Source organism: Leopardus geoffroyi, chromosome B2 (genome assembly GCF_018350155.1).
Source record: "Leopardus geoffroyi isolate Oge1 chromosome B2, O.geoffroyi_Oge1_pat1.0, whole genome shotgun sequence".
In the NCBI taxonomy this organism is placed as follows: Eukaryota; Metazoa; Chordata; class Mammalia; order Carnivora; family Felidae; genus Leopardus; species Leopardus geoffroyi.
The window spans coordinates 76,389,167-76,405,527 of NC_059332.1; the positions used below are offsets into that span (position 1 = coordinate 76,389,167).

Consider the following 16,361-nt stretch of genomic DNA (forward strand, 5'->3'; position numbering starts at 1 on the left):
TCTCTTCTTTCTCCTTGTACATACTCTTCTTCTTGCCTCTCCCTCTTATTTGGGTTAATAAAAATAATAAGTTGCAATCTGCCAGCTTCCAAAGTCTACAAGAATAAATTCAGGTGTCCAGGGTCTGTCTGGCTGCTCCTTTGCCGGCTTCTCTGTGGAGTCTCTGGCTACTCTAACCCTAACTGCAAACCCAGGCCCTGCGGAGAGAGTGATCCAGAACCTCAGTTCCTCACTGCTCCCTCATGGCACACACAGACAGGCACCTCTGCGTGTGTTGACGACTATTAACCATTCTTCTCTCCCACAAGTTTCTTCCCAATTCTAATCATCTGAGACATAATGCGTCTACAAAAGAACTCCAGCAGCCTATCCAAAGAGCCCTTCAGGGCTCCTCAGGGCCCAGAGAGATTGTCTTGCAGTGTTGGTTTTTAAATCAAGGATCATTTCTCGGTGGGGCTTAGAGGAGTACAGAGTTTTAGTAGAGCCAAAGGAGAGTGTGTTCTGAGGTTTAGCTTCCTTCCTCCATCCCTCTCCATCTCCAAGCACTCCAGCATCCAGAAGGAGAAGGAAGGGAGAGAATGATGCCTCTGACCTACCAAGTGGAGGGGTTGGACCTGTGATGTGTCCATAACAAAACACTCTGCTAGGCTAATGAGCTTCCCCATTCATGCCCAATTTCCAGCAGTATCTGCTCTCTGTCCACAGAGGATACTACAATTATTTTTCACCCTGTGCTAGAAAAAAATTGCTGCCTTCACTTGGTCATTCATTGACTCACACTCCTCCCACAACCCTACAGTTAGGGGTTAGTAACAGAAATGTCCGAGAAAGGCCACACTTTCTCTGTCACTAAAACCTGATTCAAATATAAGATGGCTTGAAGGAAGTAATGGTAACATCCAGATGTAAATGAATACTAAAGATGGGTAGTTGGATGTTGCTGATACCAATATTGCAACAGGTCGATTTGGATATAAATCAAACTGAGACAATGAGTGGGGAAATTAAATAATATTCTCTAAGTAGTTAGTGGGCATTTTAGTAGCTTATGCTATATAATACTATGTTTAAATTGATTTTTAAAATACATACCTTCATAACCTTCATATTCTTTCAATTAAATATTTAATATTATTTCCCTATAATCCAAGATTATCTTGAATCTGCTGCTTACTAAAATGAATTGAAAATGTAACTAAGTATCCCTGTCTAGGCTCCATGTAAGAAATACTAGGTATGGTTTTTAGCTTTTTGTAAAAATTATTACATCCTCTAATTGGCTGTAAATTGGGGCCTGTTCTCATATTTCACAACTGCAGATACCAAAGTTCTTAAACAGTGGAAATTTTGTGCGCATTTATATAACCTGCTGAAAGTATAAATAATGAAGAATGTGACTGGAATTTATTCATATTTTTCTACTGACAGATGAGACATTTCAGTTTCAGCTGAATGAAAAAATTTTTACCAGAGTAATTTAAAGTTAGCACAGGAATTGCACAAAAAGAAGTAAACTATAGAAAAATATTAATAGCATTGGGAATGAAGCCTGAATTTGAACACGTGGGCAAAAAGTCTGACAACAAACTAACGTTTCTGCATGACTTTTGGTTTTGTTTTCTTTTCACTTCTAATTGTGTGAACTCTCTCATCCTTTAAGAAATGTATCATGAACAATCGAGATAAATGAAAAACGAAGAGGTTAGAGTTCTTTTTCCTTTAAAAATATAGGGGGAAATACAAAAATATTAAACTTTGCATTAAATAAAATAAGCTTGCTGGAATATATTTCCAACCTGGGTTTTCAGGAAGAGCCAAATGAGAATCTTCAAACAAAAGCCTAAAGAATGGTAATAACAAGAGGAACTCTACCAAGACATTTCGATGTTTGGGAAATGCTGCTTGTAAAGAATCCTCAGAGTATACAATACTGCATTTCCAAATCCAGCCTCATGAAGAAAGAGGGAGGAAAAAAACCTATCTCAGGCCATTGGTAATAGGTGATGTAAATTTAGAATAACTAGCATTTCTAGAAAGACTTCTGCTTTTTTATGTTAACCTTTAGTCTTTGGTGCGGGTTCCTTCTCATATTACATAAAATGTACTTTAAGAAGCACTCACTACCTGCTACAGATGTCCAGGAAAAAACTGACTTATGGAAGTCGGAAACATATGGCAGTTGCCTATTGCACAAGGAAGGTACATATGAAAGTTATAAATTTCTTTCTTTAAGTCAGCATTGTAAACGCATTTTATAGGGTTCACAGTATGTATTACATCTGTAGATTTAATTTTTGAAATATACATTTTTGGAGATATTTGTGGTTTGGGATTCTATGAGAAAGAACTCATCTTGATGTGTTAGGAATAAAGGGGGAAAAACCCCAATAAATAAACATGTGGAGAAGCAAACATCCTTCTTTTAATTTCCCAGCTGGTTATACTGAAAAGGACATCAGACCATCTATTGGCAAAGGATGACTCACAACAGGGGTATTGCCCGGCAGCATAGCGGTCTGAATTTATTGAGAGAGATCCCTCTTCGAAGAAGCAGAGATGTCAAGTTGGGGAGAGCCAGCTTGGGGCCGATAGAAAAACCACCAGATTAAGAACTGGATCCCACAAATGTCAAAAACGCACTACCAGTTCACTTTACTGTTGAGGAAAAAAAAAAAATGCCCACCAAATCGCTGATCTTTTTTCCATCAAAAGATTAGATTTAATTTTATTTCATTTCACACCTTTGAAACTACATATTTTGATTGCAATCATAATATTATATATTCAGTATTATCGATGGATACCAAGTACTAGCAACTACCAAGGTATCTTTCCTTAAACCTTCAAAGTGATTTTAAAATAATCCCTCCAATTTTCTACCTGAAGCCCCCTGTGGTATCTTTAAGTTTAAATTTAATTTGTGGATTTTAAGAGTCACAGCTCTCTTGTTCAACTTTATTTGGAGAAATGTTAGAAGCAAGTTCTGTGAAAGAACTTGGTCAAAAAGGAGTTTAAACAAATATATACTTGTTTAAACACCCTAAAAGCGGAGCAACTGCCTACAGGTAAGGTCGCTGTGGGTTCAAGTCAAGAAAACGGTCCTCAGATTTGCTCCGTGAAAGCCGGAGGCTGATCTCCCACTTTGGTGTGCTAGAATGAAATTTACCTGGGGTAGAAATAATGCAGAATGATAGCAGATGTGCCCTTTCTGGGCATAAGTTTTATTTGGTTGTGTTTTGAGTTTCCCTTTGTGATCAATTGTTGAGTGGTCACCTGCATGGATTTTCTCTCTTTCTCTCTCTCTCTTTTTTCCAGTTCCTGCCTTACCGAAGGCTAGTCCTGGCCAGACTTTTAACCACTTGGTCTATGTGGGGCGGTAAGAAATTGAGCTTTCATTATTGGGGGCTTCCACTTAGGCGGAGACAGGAATCGCCTAGGCGCAGAAAACAATACCAAATTCTTTTCTATCTGTTCACAGAACTTTGTGAACAAGGCGAGTGCCAGGGCAATTTCTGATTTCCTTCTTTTCCAAGTTTTAGGTCACTTTCGAGCTCCCATCCTTTCCTTCCCAAACCATTCTGCACCCTCTCCTTAACATTTATAATTAGAGCTCTTCAAGGAGAGCTCCCCCAAAGCATTTCTCATTCAATAACAAAAACAGCAGTAACAATAAGAAATGAAACAATCAGTTCAGTTTCCGGGGAGCACCCTAGAAATTTCTGGGACGAATCTGGCTGGTAAAACATTTAGGAATTCACATTCCCGATGAGGTTCCACGTCTAAAATTAAAATCCAGTCTGGATTTCTGAAGTTCATTTTTCCTTTGGTCAATATGTGCGTTTTCTTTCATTTTATTTGTGTTCCCTTCTGGATTTGGTGCCTTCCCCCCCCCCCATTGCCGAAGACAATCTGATTTACAGTTTGACTGAGAGTTGCATTTCTGTTTAGAAGGTGAAACGTCCAAGTCAGTTAGCCAAATTATTCCCCGACGGCTCCAATATTGCGCCAGAGTCCCAGAGTCAGTTATTTTTATGTCTGACTGTATTTCAAATGTGCAGGGTGATAAATAAGACCCGCCTCAAGCTGCAAACTATCTCAGTGTGATGAAGAACAATTGACAAAAATTAACCCAGCCAAAGCGTTGGGGTTTTCGCGAGCCGCTGGAGCATAAATCAGCATCGCGGGCGGCTTCGGGAAGCAGCGCGCTCCGAGCCGCGCGCTCCGAGCCGCGCGCCCGCAGCAAGCAGCAGCGATTTTCAGCAGCCGCTGGGCTCGCCTGGCCCAAGTGAATGGGGCTTAGTCTCGGGGATCCGAGCGACCCGCTGACTCTGTCCCGAGTTCAGAGTTATCCTAGAAAGGAACACAACACGTTGGGGGAGAACGGCATGGCTACGCCTTAGCGACCCCCCCCCCCCAATTCACCATCGAGAATTCTCCAGTGGGGTGTGTGTGTGTGTGTGTGTGTAAAATCAGAGGACTAAGGGAAGCACACTTGACGCGGGGTGGGGTGGGGGGGCGGTGATGAGCATGGAGTAACAACCTCCACAGTGTCTGGATCCCGGAGAAGGTCCTCTGCTCAAGTCACTTGAAAGGGATATTCGTCTTAGCTATTCACAGTTAACTCTTCTTACGGGAAATCAAGGGTGGCTCCCGGGGAAGTTCTCCGCGGCGGCGCCGTAGTTGTTGGCTGTCCGGCGCCCGCCTGCGCATTCGCTTTTCAGTGCACACGCCCCATTCCGGAACCCCGGCTCCCGCCAAGCCCTCGCGTTCTTCCCGGGAGCGAGGCGGCTGGCCACGGCGCCCCGGGACCTGTAGGTCGGATAGGGCAAGGGGCGCCCCGACCGGCTGCCGCCGGCCCTCGCCACCTGTTGGAATGGTAAAGCCCCAAGACCTTGCGCTGCCTGTGGCGGCGGCGACGCGCGGCTACAGGCGGACTCGCGCTTCAGCGGCCAAAGGGAATCCCAGCCGCGGGTTTCCGTTGATAAGTGTAAAGAACAACCCTCTCGGTGCTAAGTGCACAGTAAGTGCGAACAATAAATAGATCATTTCCCGGGGCATCTGTCTTGAAAAGGCCCCTGCTGTTCAGAGCCCGTAGGGGGTTATTGATTAGTGTGGGCGCCCGCGCCCTTCCCCCACGCCCCCTCTCGCCTGTGAGAGGGTACGAAGCCTCTGTCACCGCCTGGCGCGGCGTCTGGCTCTTGCTAGGGGACTGACAATAAGGACCATCAAGCCTCTCAGAAACCTCCCCGCACCCTTAAGGCCACACCATCCTGCCGGCGGAAGCCCAGGCTTAAAGAGTGCGTGCGTGAGAGTGCGCGCGTGTGAGGCTTGGTCTGCCTATCTCGGTTACCACAGTAGAGCCGAGGAGGGAAACGAGTGGGGGAAGAGAAGACGGTTCGTGTGTTGTATCCATTTGAATTTAGAATTTCCTTTAAAAACTAGGTTACAGAACAAAGTGAGTGAAAACTTAAGACCCCCTCCCCCCCCCCTCTCGCGGGGAGCTCTAGTTCCGGAACTGCACGGGCCTCACTTTTCTGCGGGCAGCGCCAGCGGGTAGGGTGCACACGGCGCTCGCAGCTGAGGTCCCGCAGCTGTGGTCGGGGGAGCCGGAGCCTCCTTGTGGCTCCGAGGCTCGGCAACGCACGCCCCCTCTCGCGCTCCGCCCCGCGCGCGGTCCCGGGCCCTAGCCGTCCTCGGCAGCCGCGCCTCCCACCGCTTCCTCACCCCGGGGCGTAATCTCCAATCCACCCTGACCTCAGGCCTCGGCCTGCGCCCAGGCCAGTGGTCCGCCCTTCCAGAGCACTCCGGGGCGGGGCGGGGCGGGGTGGAGGTGGCAGAACAGGCTGCGCTTGCGACGCGATTCCGCACGGGTTTGTTTCGTGACCTTGATCACGTCCCCGCCTTAACCTCCTCAAAGTTACAACTGGGATAATCTTTGCCGGACTCGCCCGCCCGGTGGTGGGGTAATAGATTGCGGCGGGGAGGCAGAGAGACTGTCAACTATCCCGCTGTGTGCTTGTTCACAGCCCGCCCCAGATATTTGGAGGTGGAGGTTGAGGTATTCAGGCCCTGGCCTGCGGCCTCCGGGAGGAACTGGGCTCGTGGACGTTAAGGCTCCTTGGGGCCTCGCAGCGCTTCCGGAAGGCGGGCGGGCGCGGCCGAAGCGCCCGGTTGGGGCACAGGGCGCCCTTGGCAACGTTGGCCGCATTGCCCCATCCCGGCCCGAAGCAGAGCTGCCGGGCCCGGCACGTCCCGCAGACTCAGGCTTGGCCCCGCGCCCCGTACTCGGCTCCGGGCTGACCCCTCCACCTCGTCGCGGCGGTGGGCAGCAGCCATGGGACTCCGCAACCCGCGGCAGGAGCCGAGCGTCGGCCTCCGCAACCTGGGCTGAAAAGGAAGCCGTGTGCGTTGTCCTGAAGCGCAGACCCGATGGAGACCACCCAGAGCCGCGCAGGAGATCCAGCCTCAGAGAAGGCATTGGTTTCTGACTTTGCCAAACCCAGGCGGAGAGTCTCTCCAGGAAGAAATCAACTTTTTCTCCCAGAAGTCTCCCAACCTTTCACAAAAATATAAAACCATCTGGAAAATTAAGCATCTACCTGGACGGAGGGACACAGTTGAAAATAAAAGGTAATTAGAAGGAGGAACCTGAAAGGATTAGTAATACACGTTTTCTTTGCTCTTGAATACAGGAAAACCCCAGAGTTTTAATGCTGTAATGCAACCAACCCTGAAACAGAAGACTTAAATCTCCCCAAACCCTGGGCCAACCGGCGGCCGGTTTTTTCTCAGCTTCCCACACTACCTGTTACCATTATCATTGCCCCAGATATAGGTTAGGAATAAACTTCTCCCCCATTGCCATTGCCATGTAAAATCCCAGGGCGCACCACCTAATAACTTCCTTGATTTCTCTCATTGGTGAGGCTCTCTTTTTTGTTTGTTTTGCTTTATTATTGTTGTTTATAAAGACACATTTCACAAGTTCTTTAAGATCAGCTGTTTCAAACTGCCCCACCTTACTTCATTGCAGACCAAACAATGAGTGCAACAAAACCTGTGTATGGAGTAGTGATCTAAGATGGTCATGAGCTCTCAGATGCATAGTTATTTCTAAGAAGACTTCATTTTTTAAAAAAATGAAAAACATTTTGGGGCAGTTACAGTTACATTAGTACATATTGTGGAAATAAGCTTGCAGTTAGAGAAAAATTATTAGAAACAGCTGTGACGTTAATGTTTAAAAACCCAGAGTACTCAGTATGCTCAGTATCTACTTTTCATCATAAGTTTTTCTTGTGCATCCACATAATGCACTACTCTCTGTGTATAATATAAGACACTTGTTTAATAAAGCAAGTGATTGTCTGTGTCAGGGAGATTTGGTCCTCTCTGCCTCTCTCAGTCCATGTGCAGAGCAGATCAAAGACCTGAATTACCTCTGCCTTTCCAAAGACAGCCAGATGGTGTCTTGATTTTTTTTTTTCTTTTTTCAGATTTGTTAGCAATAGAATTCAAAGGACGAAAGAATCTGCGTGATGCTACAGATGAAAGCTCTACCCAGGTAAGTTATTTTTTAATTAATATCATGCATACCTTATCTTATTTCACAGAAGTTTTGAGGACTCTCATGAGAGTGCACCTAATAAACATGAAAATGATGAGTAAATGAGTAGAACAAGGTAAAATAGAAATCACATGCTGGGGTCAAGATAAGAAGAAAATAAGAACCCTGATATGTATGTGGAATACTAGACAGTTATTAAAGAAGAACTTTAAATTTGTCTCTGAGCCTCCTAGCAGGAAGAGTGAAAAGTGAAACATGATCCTCAGTGAGCAGAAGGAGAAATCATATCAGTTTCTTACAGTAAGCAGCGTATTCCTTGTGGTGGTGGTGGTGGTGGTGGTAATGCTAACCATGACATTCCAGGCACCATAGCATGTTTTACATGCTGCTCTATTTGTGAGACCAACTGCTCCCCTCCCCCACCGCTTCCATTGTGATACTCTTTTTGGGATATTTTTACTTTGTTATGGTTGATATAAACCTGTTTTTCAAGCCACTTGGGTGGCTCCGTTAGTTAAGTGGGTTGGTTAAGTGTCTGACTTTTGATCTCAGCTCAGGTGTTGATACCAGGGTCATAAGTTCAAGCCTCTGAGTTGGACTCCAAACTGGATGTGGATAAATAAATAAGTAAATAAGTAAGTAAGTAAATAAGTAAATAAATAAAGTTGTTTCTCTACATAGAGGCAGTTTGATGTCTGGAAAGAACTTTGGAATTAGAGAGACCTAAATTCAATACTGGCTTCTGCACTTAGGGTTCTGCTGTAACCCTTGGCAAGGCTCTTAATCTCTCTCTGAGACCCAGTTTTCTTTGTAAAATGGAGACAATCTATCCCATAGGTTTATAGAGAGGGTATTCCAGAGCCGGGCACTAAGAGACTTTTTTTTTTTTTTTTATAAATGTTAGGTTATTACTGCTGTTTTTTATTGTCATTAACATAATACAAACATTAGGTTCCTTTCTATTTTTCCACAGCAATGTAATATTCAAGAGTACTTGTACTTTTGGGTTTCAGAGCAAATGAGAATACCAAAGTTTGGACGTGAAGATCTTTTAGTACAGTTAAGTGAACAAGGTTTCTGAGTTCCCTTACCCTCCTTTCTTGCCCATAGTGGTTAAACCTCAGGAGACACAAGAGGGTGTTGGTAAGATAGGCCTTGCGCTGAACCAGCAAGGGTAGGACTGGGTCCAGAGGCTGCAGGTCCTCTGGTGTGTTCTATACAGTAGCTCCACTCCTAGTCACCAGTGGATGGCAGCTGTTTGGATCACCTTGATATTGGTCACTGCATGAATGAGTTCCAAGAGGAGGCTGATAGATCTCTGAGTATTATGTTGGATGGGGGTGGAAGCACTAAGGTTTTACAGGTCACTACAGAAAGTCAGTATTCTATTAAATAATGGGGATTTGGGGCAGGAACAAAATACAAGGTGATAGACCCCTTTCCCCCACTCACTCTGTCTCTTACTGTGTAGAGCTTTTAAACTGAGTACTTGCTGAGGACCCAGCAGTGGTTATAGGTTTTATGGAGACCAATTCTCTGTCCTGGACCCACCACCTTTCTTGCACTATCCGGGCAAATGGCCTCTGAGATTTTCTCTTTCTGTCCCTCTTCCTTTTTCTCTCTTTCACCTGCTCAGTACCCACTAACCTCTCACCCTTCTCCTCCTGCTAAATCTTGCAGGTTGATAATGAGTTAAATATATCAATCTAGTCCCTATATTTGCTGAGGTTAGTTGTATCTTAAAAAAGTATGGAAACTTATGTGTATGTGTTTGACCTGTTTTGCTAGATTGTAAGCTTCCCAAAGTCATGAACTTCATGCTGTTTATGCATTGATTGGCTGAATCTAGATCAGCAGGTAATTTGTTCCAGGCAGCCCCATGACTAAGCTGCTAAGAAGCAGCGTGGCATAGCAGGGTGGGCAAAAAGTTGGATTCAGAAGAAAGGGGCTCAAGGCTTTGTTGTCTCTATCACTGGCTCCATGATCTTGTGTAATCATCTAACATCCTTAGCTTCTACCTAAAGTATTTACATGGGGTGAACTCAGTGATGCCACATAGCACCAATACTTTATGATAGTGAATCCAGCTGAGAGTAATCTCCTCTCTCTCTGAATTAGCTCTCGTGGCATTTTATTTCTCCATCATTTAGGCACATAACACATCCTTCCTTACATTAAAATTATTGCAAACTATTTCTTATCTCTATCATGCCATAAGCCCCAGGAGTGCAGGAACAGTGTCTGCACTGCATCAGTGTTTCCAAAAGAGCTATTCCAGTGTTTTGTACCACTGTACTCAATAAATATTTTTGAGTGAATAAAATCTTACCCTTTATTCATAACATCCACTAATTTGGTGTAAAAAGAGGGAAGGCTAAACTTTGAGAGGGCTGGCGCACCTAGGCCTCATTCTGTGCCGAGTCCTGCTGTCTTATATCCATGTCAGCCAGGGTGCACAATCAGGCTTGTGTGTTGTTTCAGGGTACAGGCCAAATGATCTAGAACAAATATCCAGCTCCTTTCTTTAGCAAATGCACAGAATGTGATAGAAGGAAAATAGGCCTTATGATGGCAGAAGAGAGAGGCACATGAGGAACAAGTTTTTTCTCCTCATGAGTGTAGATAGTGGGTATTGAACAATGTGGTATGCAGCCAGCAATGGGGTCCATCCATCTCATGAAGGGAGTTCGGCGAGGCCTACCTGTTACTGTGGCATGATTTTCTTGGCCATGTTTGCCAACTCCCTGAAGCTCTTGCAGGGAAAGGGAGGTGGAAAGGAAGAGTGAGAAGACAGCCATACTCTGTTAACGGGTGTGCATCTGGATTCCTATCCTGTCTTCAATAGATTCTGGAATATGGCTGTAGGCAGAACCAGTAAACTCTTTTCTAGACCAGTCCTGGTGGGAGAAGGATCTAGTAAATTCTCACAAAAAGGCACTTCCTTGCTACTTCTACCACTGGGGTCACTGGGCCTGCAACCCTGCCCCTTCCTCAGTCCTCGGTGCTCACCTTAAACTGAAGCCCCTCCAAGCAGCCCTTCATGCTGTGGCCCTCCCAGAGCCTCAACCTGCCCCAGCTGGCTCGACAGTCTTACACTTCCACTTTGAAGACTGGTGCTTCTGGAGCCTCTGCTGCTGTTGTTCACTGCCCTCAAGATACTGATATGATCTCTATAGTCATCCCAGCTTCTCATTGCCAGGCCTGGGCTCACACTTGGGACTTGCATGTTGGAAGCCCTGCTGACATGTTGCCTTCTTACCTGTATCGAGTTGGGCTGCGGTGGTCCAGATTACTTGCCTTTTCCTCCTGCTGATTCTCCATTCTCCTTTCCCAGCCCCACCCCCAGACAGCAGTGAAGGTCCCTGTTAGTGCGTTAGTGCACTCCGGCTTTTCCTTGAAAAGGTCCCATTGGCAGGTCCCAAGGGTGTGGAATAGTACTTCCTGTGTACCTCTCCTCTTATGCACCTTTGTAGTGCAGGAAGTTGCCATGTACCCACATATGAAGGCTGGAGTCTGTTCTCCTTTGGGCCAGTTAGGTTTCCTTGAGGTCAACTGGCTGCATATTCATCCCCATCCATTTATGGTGCATTTATTATGTAAGTCTCAGACTTACCTATTTTAGAAAATTTCAACATTCTAGAAGTTATTTTTTTCCTTTCTTTTTTTAAAGTTTATTTATTTTGAGAGAGAGAGAGAGAGAGATAGCATGTGAGAGAGAGAAGGGGAGGGGCAGAGAGAGAGAGAGAGAGGGAAATAGAGAATCCTAAGCAGGCTCCATGCTGTCAGCACAGAGCCCTATGTGGGACTCAAACTCATGAACCATGAGATCATGACCTGAGTTGAAACCAAGAGTCAGAAACTTAACCACTTAACCAACTGAGGCATCCAGGTACCCCTAGAAGTTATTTATTAGTCATAGAAATTAATACTAAGTGCAGTCTCAGACAATCTCTGAATAACAGTGGAATAACCCAACACTAGTTTGCTTCTCATTTACTTAAGATCCCCATGTGGGTCAGGTGGCATCTTTTCTCCAATTGTTGACTCAGGGACCTAGGCTGACCTCTTCTTATAGTTATGCCATTCAGAACTTGACTTCCAAGTTTGATGTGGAAAGGGAAGAGAGAATGTGTGGGGAAAGCATGCCCATTCTTAATTACCTCAGCCTGGAAATGACACGTGTGACTTCTGGTCACATTCTGTTAGCCAGCAATCATTCCCAAAGCACCATGTACCTACAGAAGAATATGGGAAATGTGGTATTTCCTTTTTCCCAGGAAAATGGAAGTAAAACAATTTGATGTCTGAGTAGCTTTTTCTCTGTCACAAATTTTGAGGAGAAACTCTTCTCTTTTCTGGACAAGAGAACCTCCAAGCTAGTATGACCCATACTGAAAGGACAAGGAAAATAGAAAACACCGTTTACTCAGGTACAAAAGCTAAGATGATTACTATAGGCCAGTAGTTGGGTTTTGCTCTGTGGAGCTAGTTCAAGGACAAAGTTCTCTTTGAGGTCAGGGGGAATTACATTCTGTGAAATTGAAACCAGGTATCTGGAGGAAGATGAAGATGTGAGGAGCCAAAGGATATCCCCTTATTGTAGAAACAGCCATATCAGTGTGAAAAGCCCTAAATCCATCTAGTCCAGATTTCCATAGTCTTTTTATTACCAGAGTCATTTCCAGTGTCTTGAAACTTGGGAAGGTTTAGCCAACAAGCTATAGTGATATTCCAAAGTCCAGGAATTAATCACATCTTTTCTGGCCTTTTACTTTTAGTCCTAATACATACTATCAGCACTCTGCCTTCCTTCTTGGTCTTGGTTAACATTTTATTTGTATCTTTAATGATTTAACAGATGTCAAATTTTGTTATGGATTTGACAAGGGCTGACATTGCTCAAACGTCTTTGCCCAGGTCTGGTCCATTTATGAGGGGCTAACAGACCACTGATGTCATTTTCATGTGCTTTGATGGAAGTTTTAGTGTCCCAACTCCCCTGTGGAAGGAGTTTTACACTTCTAAAGTGGTTGCAGCCTTCTTGTTAAGTTCTTTACCCAACACGCTTTTGCATTTTACCTTCTTACTGAACAGTTTTTGTAATAGCATTTTAGGATATTTGGTTCAACACTAGTCAGCTCAAATTTTCCAGATGAGATGGATCGTTAATAGAAGAAAACTTGAAATCTTCAGTTTCTGGGAGAGATGATGGGCATTGTACATTGATCTGTATTTCTAGTCTTCAAAGAGACTAGAAAAAAAAAACCCTTTGCGTTGTCTGCCCTTAGAACAGTTGCATTTATTGTTTAAAATAGCCTGACATATTATTCTCATTCCTGAACTTATATGTGAGTAGGTCTTAGAAGTCCTGCCAGAACCTTAGAAACTGCTTGATTGGTTAGTATCCACTGGCCATTAAAGTACCCAAAGAAGCTCTGGCCAAAGAGAGAAACTAAATGGAGATCCATTGAATGCCAGAGACATATGTTGTGAACAGTGCTAACCATGGAGAAGATCTGGCCTTCACCTTCAAGAGTTCATAGCCACATGAACTGTGTGAAAAATAAAAAAAATAAATTAACTGTATTAATAGAGCACGAAAAGCATGGTCAGAGGCAGACCAATCATACCTGAAGGAAATATAGGTAAAAGTATTTGGCTTATATCCTTTTAGGTGGAAATATAAAAAACTGTTCACATAGGAGTCAGGACCAAATGAAGGAGTAAGAGTTGAGAGTTTTATTTCTGGTGCAGAGCCCTTCCCTTATTGCCTGTGTGACTGTGGGGGGAGTTCTTTAACCTTTATAAGCCTCCTTTCCCTCCACTGAAAAATAGAGCAGTGTGGATCCTGGCAAACACATTAACTGATTGTGTGGATCAGATGAAACAGTATATTTGAAAGTGCTTTAAAATGGTGAAGTGCTACATCAAGGTAAAGGCAAAGAGAGGCCTTAATTCTGTACTCTCTCCTCTCCTTCATCTGCCCCCCACCCTTCATCCACACACAAACTGCTGGGACTCTTTATTGCAGTGCAAGAAACACCTCTGGGTGGAGGTGTGTGAATGTGAATATTTTTTGGTATGTTATTTGGCACCACAAGTATATGTAAAAACAGTGATTTTGGTGAAGATCTTTTTCTTCCCTAAAAGTTTGCTTCCAGCTGCTGAAATCATTTACTCTGTGAATGGAAACACAGTTTAACTCCAGTAGGATGTGGCACTTGGTGGTGACACTAGACCAGTTCTCTGAAAATCAATTTGCCAAATTACCAATGGCAGGAACCCAGCAAGCATATATCTTTTACCAGGTGGAGGAGAGTTTGTAAAGAACCTTTTTCACCCGCAGAGGTAGAGACGGGCAGAGCATACACCTGCAGAAATAGAAAATCTGTAAAGTGTGTTTTAAGGAAAGCTCATCCATTCACATCTCCATGTTGAGTCCTGGAGAATTGCTTCAGCAACTGAAATGTGACTCATGGAAAACTGATAACTGAGCTACTCTGTCAAATCATCTATGAAAACTACTGGTGTGAACAATCACCAAAACTAAACTTTGACAAAAATTCAGCAGCAACTCAGTGAATTCAACAACTTGGTCAGACTAGTAGAGAGTGACAATTGATTTAAAAGAAAATGGGTTGGGTCTACATTGCTTTTGCCACTGTGTGTGCGTGTGTGTGTGCATGTGTGTGCGTGTGTGTGTGTGTGTGTGTGTGTGTTGAAGAAGAGTGCTGCAGTGGTGGCTTTTAGGTAATGGGGGTTTTCAAAACTGGGTGAGAGTTAGGATCATAGTTTTCTGTAGTTTATGCACTTTGGAGCAGGATCTAAAATGGTGTTGAGGATAGGAGGGGAATGGAGGCAAATGCTCAGTGTGAAATGTCCAGCAGAACCCAAGTTTACAGGGCCTGTCCCGTGAATACTGGAATCCAGACACAGAAAAGTCAATCAGGTTTCAGAAGCATCCATACCAGGTTTACAGCTCTGGTTAGAAATGGCTCTGGGGCGGGGCACCTGGGTGGCGCAGTCGGTTAAGCGTCCGACTTCAGCCAGGTCACGATCTCGCGGTCTGTGAGTTCGAGCCCCACGTCGGCTCTGGGCTGATGGCTCAGAGCCTGGAGCCTGTTTCCGATTCTGTGTCTCCCTCTCTCTCTGCCCCTCCCCCGTTCATGCTCTGTCTCTCTCTGTCCCAAAAATAAATAAAAACGTTGAAAAAAAAAAAAAAACCCAAAGTTTAAAGAAATGGCTCTGGGGCTCCCCAGGTGGTCAGAAATGTGGGTTGGACGGCATCAATGCTAGCATCTGAGAGCAGTGAAGGACCAGGGTGGTTCATGCTGGATCAGAAGCCAGGAACTCTATATTCTGGCCCCATTGTTTCCCTTAAACTGATGTATACCAGTGCTTCTCAAATTCTCTATGAAGGACTTTATTTTTAAATTTCTAATCCATTTAGGACCAACACATGGTCCCGGTATCTGTGACATACACTCAATTTGTGCCACATGTGACTTACCGAATAAATTAGATGATACTTGAACTAGTCTACACTGAATTCAGTGAGATGACTATATTGATCATGGTGCATGTATCTGAAATGTCAAATTATTGGGTGTTTTAAAGTGTTCTCAATTTTTGATCTTCTCTCTTTCTGAGCTAATAACAGTTTGTGGACTGTCACTGGAAAAGGTGTTTTCTTTTTTCTTTTTTTTGTTTTTAATGTTTATTTTGGGGAGAGAGTGCATGTGAGTGGGGGAAGGACAGAGAGAGAGGGAGACAGAGGATCGATTCCAAGCAGGCTCTGCACTGACAGTTCGAACTCCCGAACCGCGAGATCATGACCTAAGCCAAAGTCAGACGCTTAATCAACTGAGCCACACAGGCACCCCTAAAATAAAACTTTTAATGGTAATATTAAACTTACCATTGAAAACTACATTTATTGGTTTATTTTTAAGCCCTAAAATGCTGTAAATGCATATTTTGCTACCTCTAATTATTATTTTTTTAAATATGAAATTTATTGTCAAATTGGTTTCCGTACAGCACCCAGTCCTCATCCCAACAGGTGCCCTCCTCAATGCCCATCACCCACTTTCTCCTCCCTCCCACCCCCATCAACCCTCAGTTTATTCTCAGTTTTTAAGAGTCTCTTATGCTTTGGCTCACTCCCTCTCTTTCTTTTTTTTTTTTCCCTCTCCCATGGTCTTCTGTTAAGTTTCTCAGGATCCACATAAGAATGAAAACATATGGTATCTGTCTCTCTCTGTATGACTTATTTCACTTAGCATAATACTCTCCAGTTCCATCCATGTTGCTACAAAGGGCCATATTTCATTCTTTCTCATTGCCAAGTAGTATTCCATTGTATATATAAACCACAATTTCTTTATCCATTAATCAGTTGATGGACATTTAGGCTCTTTCCATAATTTGGCTATTGTTGAAAGTGCTGCTATAAACATTGGGGTACAAGTGCCCCTGTGCATCAATACTGCTATATCCCTTGGGTAAATTTCTAGCAGTGCTATTGCTGGGTCATAGGGTAGATCTATTTTTAATGTTTTGAGGAACCTCCACACTGTTTTCCAGAGCGGCTGCACCAGTTTGCATTCCCACCAACAGTGCAAGAGGGTTCCCATTTCTCCACATCCTCTCCAGCATCTATAGTCTCTTGATTTGTTCATTTTAGCCACTCTCACTGGCATGAGGTGATATCTCAGTGTGGTTTTGATTTGTATTTCCCTGATGAGGAGTGATGTTGAGCATCTTTTCATGTGCCTATTGGCCATCTGGAATA

The 16,361-nt window shown here is 44.1% G+C and overlaps 1 long non-coding RNA gene across 2 annotated transcripts in view; it reads left to right on the forward strand.

Moving 5' to 3' along the window:
• Positions 1–4,606: 4,606 nt before the first annotated feature.
• The window catches only part of LOC123608685, a 56,832-nt gene continuing 45,077 nt past the window's right edge, over positions 4,607–16,361 (forward strand). The window contains exons 1-2 of one of the 2 annotated variants that reach the window (XR_006717378.1): positions 4,607–6,630; positions 7,497–7,564. This is a non-coding gene — a long non-coding RNA (uncharacterized LOC123608685). The remainder of the gene's footprint in view (positions 6,631–7,496; positions 7,565–16,361) is intronic. The other variant, XR_006717379.1, reaches the window with a different exon arrangement.